This window comes from Drosophila innubila (assembly GCF_004354385.1).
Source record: "Drosophila innubila isolate TH190305 chromosome 2L unlocalized genomic scaffold, UK_Dinn_1.0 4_B_2L, whole genome shotgun sequence".
Lineage (NCBI taxonomy): Eukaryota > Metazoa > Arthropoda > Insecta > Diptera > Drosophilidae > Drosophila > Drosophila innubila.
The window spans coordinates 25,251,587-25,261,387 of NW_022995372.1; the positions used below are offsets into that span (position 1 = coordinate 25,251,587).

At 39.0% G+C, this 9,801-nt stretch overlaps 6 pseudogenes; 4 read left to right on the top strand and 2 right to left on the bottom strand.

The window, feature by feature from the left end:
- The first annotated feature begins 306 nt into the window (after positions 1-306).
- Positions 307-6,143, top strand: LOC117781268 (annotated as a pseudogene).
- A 576-nt stretch (positions 6,144-6,719) lies between these two features.
- LOC117782230 lies at positions 6,720-7,183 on the bottom strand (annotated as a pseudogene).
- Positions 7,184-7,373: 190 nt separating this feature from the next.
- Positions 7,374-7,798, top strand: LOC117782229 (annotated as a pseudogene).
- A 359-nt stretch (positions 7,799-8,157) lies between these two features.
- LOC117782419 lies at positions 8,158-8,275 on the top strand (annotated as a pseudogene).
- Positions 8,276-8,394: 119 nt separating this feature from the next.
- LOC117782231 lies at positions 8,395-8,792 on the bottom strand (annotated as a pseudogene).
- Positions 8,793-8,982: 190 nt separating this feature from the next.
- LOC117782228 lies at positions 8,983-9,429 on the top strand (annotated as a pseudogene).
- The last annotated feature ends 372 nt before the right edge of the window (positions 9,430-9,801 follow it).

Here is a 9,801-nt window from a genome sequence, read left to right on the forward strand (position 1 = left end):
CTAATAAATGAAATGAAATGAAAAATCGTTTGGTTAAATTTTAAGAGTTAAAACGTTTTATACTGTGAAATACTGTGAAAAATAAGGTGAACAATGTCGGAGTCCGCAGTTGCAGCATCCGCATCCCCTGTGTTCTAACATAAACATTATTGACAGTGAGAAACAGTGTGAAAAAACCGGCAATCCTAACGAGTGATTTGTGATATGGACACAAGAAAATTACTCATAGTGAAGAAAAGTGACAGAGTTCTGTGTCGTAAAGTGAGAAAGTCGATAATACGAAAAATAAAAAAAAAGAAAAAGACAATGGCATGTGCGGGTAGCAAACGTGCTGTAGACACAAATAGTAATGATGAAAGTGTGTGCGATAAACGAAGCCGCTCTTCCTCACTGAGCTACGACGAATATACAAGCTCAGACGACACAGCGACCAACGCTGATGACGAAGAAGATGCCCCAGGTGTGTATTTAGATTTGGAAACATACCGCAAAATTATGGACGAACTAGAGGAATTACGCTCAAGAGCTGCTAGCCGTGAAAGTAAAACTACAAAAACACGCAGAGGCCAACGAAATGGACGTCGATCCCATTGCCATCAACAAGAAGACGATATCCAAGGAACCAACACCACCAAAGTCGACAACAGAAATCAACGGAGGAACACCATCAACACCAAAGACACCGAAAACGGCAAAGAAGAAGGACGTCCCGATTATCGCTGAATATAACACCAACCCAAAGGAACTGGCAGGTAAGTTGCGCCAAATTGTTAATGAGCATTTTACCCTCAATATTGTTAACAAAAATATGACACATATAAAAGTTTTCACATTGGAAGACTTCCTAAAGGCAAAATTAATGTTAGATAGCAACAAAATAAGTTACTACTCATATACTCCTAAAGAACTCAAGCCACTAACTCTGATATTAAAAAAGTTGCCCCAGACCATTTATAGCAAAGAAGAGGTCAAAATAGCCATTCAAGAGAAATGTCCAGAAATAAAAATTCTGATAGTAAAAGAATTTAAGAAAAGCTTCTGGCATGTTCAGATTGAAAAATCTAGCAAAAGCACGGAAGTTCTTAAAATTAACACCTTACTTAACTGCAAGGTGAAATTTGAATCTTTTAAAAAGAGCAAAAGTAACGTTACCCAATGCCACAACTGTCAAAGATTTGGCCATGTAGCTAGCAATTGCAAAATGCAATACCGCTGCATTAAATGCACTGCAGACCATACTCCAGGAAATGCAGCATTTCAAAACTGAGCCTCCTTCTGAATATAATAAAACGCAATGCGTTAACTGCAAGGACAACATACAGCAAATGCTAAAATATGCCCTATCCGTATTCAGGTTGCTGAAAAATTAATCAGAAGCGCAAACTTTGACCAAAAAAGCAGCTAAAGCTATTTCCAAAGCAAAATCTGTAGCCTCTAGAAAATAGACAGCAGCACTCCCTTTGCTTCCCTGTCAAGCATCCTGAACAAAAGCACTCATCCCCCTCTCAGGGACAGTCTCAGCCCCTAAAACGTTGTGATCAGCAATCCGGCTCTTCGCAACCATATGGCAGAGAAACTCGCCCCTAAGCCCCAAGCTCAGCAAAGGGCGACAATTACCATAGAGGATCTCAACAAAGATAGCTCGGATATCTTTGGAAAAGATCTCTTATCCTGCGTTGAAATTGAGCAGAATGTAATAAGGAAATACCCCACTCAAGGGCTACAAAATAAAGAAGATTCAACGAAGATGAAGCAAGCACTACTGCTTGACTTCTTCATTCAAATATCTCAGAACTAATGACCTCCCTGAAATGTATTTTTCAAAATGTGAACTCCCTTATCTCTCTAAACAAGAGATACGAGTTAGACCTCTTCTTAAACAAGCACAGACCAGACGTAATGCTTATTGCAGAACAGAAACTGTCAAGTAAACATTCCATTAACTTGAAGCACTATCAATTCATAAGGCAACAAGAACGAGCTACACAAACAGTTTTGCGCAACGCCAAGACTCGAGAGAGTATGGTATGTCCGTCGCAATATGCATTAAGAACGGTATTAAGTTCGAACGCATTAAAATAGGACCCTACGCTTTATTGAAGCAGTAGCCATAAAACTATCACATTGACGCAAATAGACATAATCGAAACTGCATTGGTATCACTCTATGCGACCCAATGATCCCCTTCAGATAGTTGACCTAAAAACCATTTCAGATTCATTAACCTGAATACAGAATGGTGGTCATATTATAATAGGCTGTGACTTAAACGCCAAACACCCCAGTTGGCATGTCCCATTCATAACCCTGCCCACCTTAACCGCAATGGTGAAACCTCTACAACTGGCTTTTGGAACAACCTAGCTTTGTTCTCCGCCCAACAAGAGAACCTAGTCGTCCAAACAATCACAATAACCCATCCTCAATAGATTATATCATACACTCTGTCGAACTTCCCATTGACATAGACGAATATTGTGAAGTCACAAATGATTTTCCATCAGATCATTTTGGCGTTACACTAGGCTAAGGCTTGAATACCGTATGCTATCCGCAGTCCAAAAATAGTACAATTTCAATAAGATCAATACCCTAGCTTGGAATGCAATTTGTTAGGAATCTAGCGCCGATAACCAATTCATCTAACCTGAGACCCACCGATATCGATGTTCATGTAAACAACCTAAACGTTGCATTAAACAGAGCACTCGATTCCCCAATGCTATACCCAAAATAACGATAAGTCCGTCTAAGCCAAATAGTAGAGCTCAACTTAGCAGACACTGTCTGGAGCTCATTAAGCAGAAGCGATATCTTAGGAGATCTCTTTAGACACCAATTCTCTGTCTGAAACAGAAAAGAGGAATTGCGTAATCTCATTTACGATATGACTTATCAAATAAATTCTCAAATTCAAGTCAGTGAACTTAACCACATTGAGAAAAGCTTAAAACGCATACACCTGAGCAAAATTAGCATTAAATCGCTGCAACGCAACCAATACCACCAAAAGATGAACCTCTAAACACGATATCTGCCTTTCAGTTGCTGAGCACAGTGGCATCGATATCGACATTCCATAATAAAATCTAAATTTGAGAAAGTAAACGCACTTGCATGGTCGTTTGAGCGAATCCATAAGCAGAACGATAACATGTCTTCCTGAACAGAGTGCTTAAACGGCACACAAAACATGTTAATCGAGAAGTCAAACACTTTATCGAGCAACCGTCAGGGTCGGCCTCGTACATTGTGAACTTGATTTAATTAGAAGAGCAGATGGCAATTGGCCAGGTGCAGAAGAGCTTGGTTTCACAAACGCCAAGCAGCTCTTAGAATGGATAAGTTTCAAAACAGTAAAAAGACATGGGCCCTGATGGTAGTAGCAACTACCTTCTAAAGCATTTCAATATGCCAGTGCTTAAGCACTTAGCCATTCTGTTTAATCATTGCTTTAACGCTAGTTATTTCCCTATCAGCTGGAAACGCAGTAAAGTCATTCCAATTCCTAAGCCAAAGCTAACCCCAATCCCTTCAGGGTACAGACCCATATCAATACTTTCTGCAATTAGTCTTTATTCGAAAAAATGTTAATGGAACAAATTAAAAAGCATATTGAGTCCCATCAGATACTTAAACCCTATCAGTTTGGCTTCAGAGATAGCCTATCTATTAGCCATTCCTTAGCAGTAGCTAACAAATTCATATTCAGTAACTTATCCAGAAAGCGGGCCACAATTGCTTGTGCCTCGACTTCGAGAAAGCTTTTGACACAGTCTGGAAAAAAGGGTTAATTTACAAAATGAATAATATATTTCAGTTCAACCCCAATACTACACGTATTATACATAACTACCTTACTTCACGCCTTTATGTCACCCCAGATGGCATTGAGATCTCTCACTCGAGAAATAGCAGCAGGTGTCCCTCAAGGGTCACTATTAGCACCAATTCTATATAACATTTATCTCGCAGATATGCCAAACTTTCAACAAGACCCTAACTCAACGTCAACAGCACGCATACAGCCGCTAGTTTACGCTGATGATATTCTTCTGCTATCCTCAGGTGCATGGATGGAAATGGATCTCAATAGTTATCTTGACCAGTTGTGTCACTACTTCTTCAAATGGCGATTAAAATTAAATAGTAATAAATGCGAAGGCTGTATATTTCGTGGGCCCAGAACCAGGGATGTATACAGAAATGCCAGAGCATTCCAACCAAAATTATATGTCAATGGGAACACACCAATCCAAATAAATAACCAATTGAAATACTTAGAGTCATATATGATGACAAACTAAATTTCAAGCCACATGTTGAACATACCCTCAAGAAGGCCAAGATTCAACTGCAACAAATATACATATTCAGGCCCTTAAGCCTAAGCCCATCTCCCAGTAGCATAGAAATGTGTAAATTACGCTCACTTGCATATAAGAAGCTAATTCAACCCATTCTAATCCATGGTCACATAAGCTGGTTTAATATCAAATCCAGTCAAATGGAAATAATGCGTCTTTTTGAAAGGCGCATTTTGAGGCAGGCACTGGGAAGCTCTTCCTACAACCCACTAACACGTCGTTATATCTCAAACTATAACCTTTACAAGACCACCAAGACTAAACGATTAGATACCCTTCTCTTTAGGATAATTGAAAAGTTTGTTGACCTAAATCAACACAGTAGAAATCCACATATCTTAGAAAGTGTAGAACAGATCCGAATACCATTTGAGTATTTAGTGGATCACATCACTATCAACCACATTAGTCACCAAAAGAAAAGGGCATCTTTGACTCAGACAACTAATCTTTTACCATAGAAAACTCAACCCATAGACCCGACTGATGGATTATCTTTCAATATAAGTCAATATAATGCTCATTAATAATTTGGCGCTTACTTTCCATTTTCCTTCCTTTTCTTTGTAAATATTATACTGTATTTCTATCTATCTTATCCTATCCTATCTAGTTAACTAATTAGTAACAGCCTTAGTTAGTTATAATAGTTATTTAGTATTAAGAAAAACATACACAAAACAAAACAATAATGTGATTTAGGTTTTTACTCACCTGAGCCTTCCTAAAATAAGTAACATAATTACTGCAGTTACCAAAACTATAAAATATAACATATCAAATTAAGACTAATACTCTAAACAACAATTAATAATAGATCTCGCCTGATAAGCAAGCGCAAGGCAAATGTAACAATAATAATATAAGTAAGCTTGAATTTGTCACCAAGACTGTACAGTAGAATAGGTACAAATATGTAACTCCCTATAATATTCGACTAATAAATGAAATGAAATGAAATGAAAATCGTTTGGTTAAATTTTAAGAGTTAAAACGTTTTATACTGTGAAATACTGTGAAAAATAAGGTGAACAATGTCGAGTCCGTAGTTGCAGCATCCGCATCCCCTGTGGCAGCACCACCAGCCGCAGCAGAAGAAGGTGGCCACCAAAAGGCGGCAACAGCATCCGCATCGAAGGCAAAAAAGACGACAGCTCCACCATTACATCCTCCAACTCAGATAATGGTGGACGCATCGATCCTGAACTTGAAGGAACGTGGTGGTTCATCGCTCATGGCAATCAAGAAATATATCAGTGCCACATACAAATGCGATGCCCAGAAGCTAGCACCATTCATCAAGAAGTACTTGAAGAATGCGGTTGCCAATGGAAAACTGATCCAAGCAAAAGGCAGCATCTGGTTCATTTAAATTGTCTGCATCTGCCAAAAAAGAGCCCAAGCCAAAGCTGCCGCATCCTCTGTAGAGAAGAAAACTAAGAAGGTGGCTGCCACAACTGCATCAGCAGCAGCTAAGAAGAAGAAAACTGCTAGCCCCAAGAGCAACTGATCCGCTGATAAGAAATCATCAAAGGCTGTAGCTGTAGCAACCAAAAAGACCGCTGAGAAAAAGAAAGCGGAGAAGGCCAAGGCTAAGGATGAAGAAAACTGGTACCGTCAAGGAAACCTACAAAGCAAAGGCCAAGTCGAGTGCAGCAAAGCCAAAGGCACCAGCCCAAGACCACAAGTGTAAGCCTGCCTTAAGGCTAAAAGCGTCGGCTTCAGTTAAAGAAAGCTGTTCTGCTGTCAAGAAGCCAAAAGCAGCCAAGAAATAAGAGCCCTAAGACTATTAGTGCAAATTTCAAAGTTATGAGATTTGTTTTTATCAAAGCCCTTTCAGGGCTACAAAACTTATTCTAAAGAGAAGAAATTTTCAAATAATGTATTTATATGTGTTGTGTCAAGCGAAGAAAACAATGACAGAACAGAATAACTTATTCACAATTTGTATTTCTGCAACGAAACTTCAAATACTAATTCAAATTCTAAGCCTGAAGATGCTTTAATATCGCTATAGAATTAAAGAATAGATGATTCACAATGTTTTAGGTAAATTTTTAAATATTAAGTCAATATATTAAATCGAGTATAAGTCTTATAATTTAACTGTTCATTTTAATTATTTAATTTTTATTTTTAAATTTTGTTTTAATTACTTTACTGTCCGTCGACTGGTTTTAGTCGACGTTAAATAAATAAAAGCTAATACAAATAAAAACAAAATAATACAATAATTCTACATGTCTACTTATTTATTAGGTGCGAGTTGATCAAAATTCAACCATTATCCTTAACGGTAGATATATTATTTTAATGATTTAATATCGAAAATTTAAATTCTTTGCGCATAATTTGTGGCCCTGAAAAGGGCCTTTTAGTTTAGGTTGCAATAAAATTTCCAATGAAATTTACTTAGAGCTTGTATACTTGGTGACAGCCTTGTTCCTCACTGACAGCGTGCTTGGCCAATTCTCCGGGCAGCAAAAGGCGGACAGCGGTTTGATTTCCCGACTGGTGATGGTGGAGCGCTTGTTGTAGTGGGCCAAACGGGAGCCTCGGCAGCAATGCGCTCAAAATGTCGTTCACAAAGCTGTTCATGATACTCATTGCCTTGGATGAGATGCCAGTGTCGGATGGACCTGCTTGAGCACTTTGTAAATGTAGATGGCATAGCTTTCCTTCCTCTTGCGCTTCTTCTTCTTATCGTTCTTGGTAATGTTCTGAGCCTGCCAGCCTTTTTGGCTGCCTTCCACTAGTCTTAGGGGCATATTTTCACTTAGTATTCACTTTAAATTCACTTCACAAAATGTTAACTACCACGCTGATGTGCTTCACATTTATACTTTTGTTATAGCAACGCTTTCATGTTGAGAAACTGGTTTGTCAGCTGCCAGCTGTCATCCCTAACTGAGCAAGTAGGTAACTGGAAAAGTATAAATGTAGCAACACTTGAGGCTGCCAGCAACATTCGATATTTGTGTGTTTGCAGAAACAGTGAATAAAAAATATAGTATAGAAAAATGTCTGGTCGTGGTAAAGGTGGAAAAGTGAAGGAAAGGCAAAGTCGCGTTCCAACCGCGCTGGTCTTCAGTTCCCGTTGGCCGTATTCACCGTCTGCTTCGCAAGGCAAGCAACTATGCCGAGCGTGTTGGTGCCGGCGCTCCTGTGTACTTGGCTGCCGTTGGAGTATTGGCCGCTGAAGTCTTGGAGTTGGCTGGTAATGCAGCGCGACAACAAGAAAACTAGGATTATCCCCGTCATCTGCAACTGGCCATCCGCAACGACGAGGAGTTGAACAAACTTCTTTCTGGCGTCACCATTGCCCAGGGCGGTGTTTTGCCTAATATCCAGGCAGTGCTTTTGCCCAAGAAGACCGAGAAGAAGGCATAAATTACAAGCAACTAATATCGTGTACATAAATCAACCAAAACCCAACGTCCTTTTCAGGACGACCAAATTTTCGAAAAAGAGACTGATTTTGAATTGAGTATCCTATTGTTTTAATAAGCGGTGTAGAAAATTCTTAGTACAGTATCGTAGTAATTAATATATTGCGGCTGGGGTACCATTTTCATTTCGTACCTGTGTATACATTCAATTCTACCTGAGGCAATGGAAAAGTACACATTGCAAGACATAATGTTACTGGCATCAGAGGTCAGTAAAAAATAGTACAGTTTCGTTAAATAAATAAATAAATCCAAGAACAGATTCTTTTACATACACTATTATTAACATTTTTTCATGAATTTAAGTGAAACTAAAGTAATCTTTAGTCGTAGTGAACTCGCCAACGACCATACCACGTTGAATACATCGGTTCTCGTCCGATCACCGAAATTAAGCAGCGTCGGGCGCGGTTAGTACTTAGATGGGGACCGCTTGGGAACACCGCGTGTTGTTATACTACGTCTTCTTTTTTTTTTTAAATTCAAGAATAAATTTTTTTTTTATTAAATCAAATGAAAATAAAATATAAATTTAATTGAGTAATTTTTCTCTTTGAAGTATGTTTTGGTGGTCCTGAAAGGACCGATTGGTATGATTGTTTGTATTTCGTAGTAAAGGTTTCTAGCCGCCAAAACCGTACAGAGTGGCCTTGTCTTCAGAGCATAGACAACATCCATGGCTGTGACTGTCTTCCTCTTGGCGTGTTCGGTGTATGTGACAGCATCACGGATAACATTTTCCAAGAAAACCTTCAGCACACCACGAGTTTCTTCATAAATAAGACCAGAGATGCGCTCACACCGCCACGGCGAGCTAAACGGCGGATAGCTGGCTTCGTGATGCCCTGGATGTTATCACGCAACACTTTGATGACGCTTGGCGCCGCCTTTACCCAAGCCTTTGCCACCTTTACCGCGACCAGTCATTTTTCACTTTTAGTTTTTTGGTTTTCACTGCACGAAAGTCACAAAGACACTAATGCTTTAACTGAGCCAATCGCTTCTATTTATACCAAAGAGAGGAAAACAAGAGGAGTGAGCAGCACTTGCATCCTGCTCGCACACTACCCTCGTAAACGAACGTCAGCGAGAGCGAATGTTTCGCTCTCTTCTAACCCACCACCATTTTCTATATAAATGAGGCACCAAGTCGCTTGCTCGCTTATTGTGTTTTCAACAGTGACTGTGTAAAGTAAAAATTGTGAAGGAAAAATGGCTCGTACTAAGCAGACAGCTCGTAAATCGACCGGAGGCAAGGCGCCTCGCAAGCAGCTGGCTACCAAGGCACGTAAGAGTGCTCCAGCCACCGGTGGTGTGAAGAAGCCTCATCGTTATCGCCCTGAACTGTCTTCGTGAAATCCGTCGGTATCAGAAGAGCACTGAGTTGCTCATTCTGCAAGCTCCCGTTCCAGCGTTTAGTACGTGAAATTGCTCAGGACTTTAAGACCGATCTACGTTTCCAAAGCTCTGCTGTAATGGCTTTGCAGGAAGCTAGTGAAGCCTACCTGGTTGCCTCTTCGAAGACACAAACTTGTGTGCTATCCATGCCAAGCGTGTCACTATTATGCCCAAGGACATCCAATTGGCCAGATATTCGTATGAGCGCGCTTAAGTTGAGCTTTGCTTAAGTAAAAATAATGAAAACAAATCGGTCCTTTTCAGGACCACAAATTTATTTATCAAAGAAGTTTTATGTTTTCATAATTAAATTTTAAATCAATAGGTTTTCTACAAATAAATTTTTTTATTTAAGCGATTGTAAATTACGATGACCTGATTCATTCATATTGAATAATAGTTTTTGCATACAAGCAAAATAGTTAATTATCTGTATACATATTTAATATTATATATGTATATTAATAAGATATATTTAGTTTGTTTATTCAATTGTTTCTTTTTACATGACATGTCTTAATGTTCAAGTATTCTGTAGAGTGTAGTTTATAATTTGAAAAATATTTTTAAGCAACTTAAATTAGTA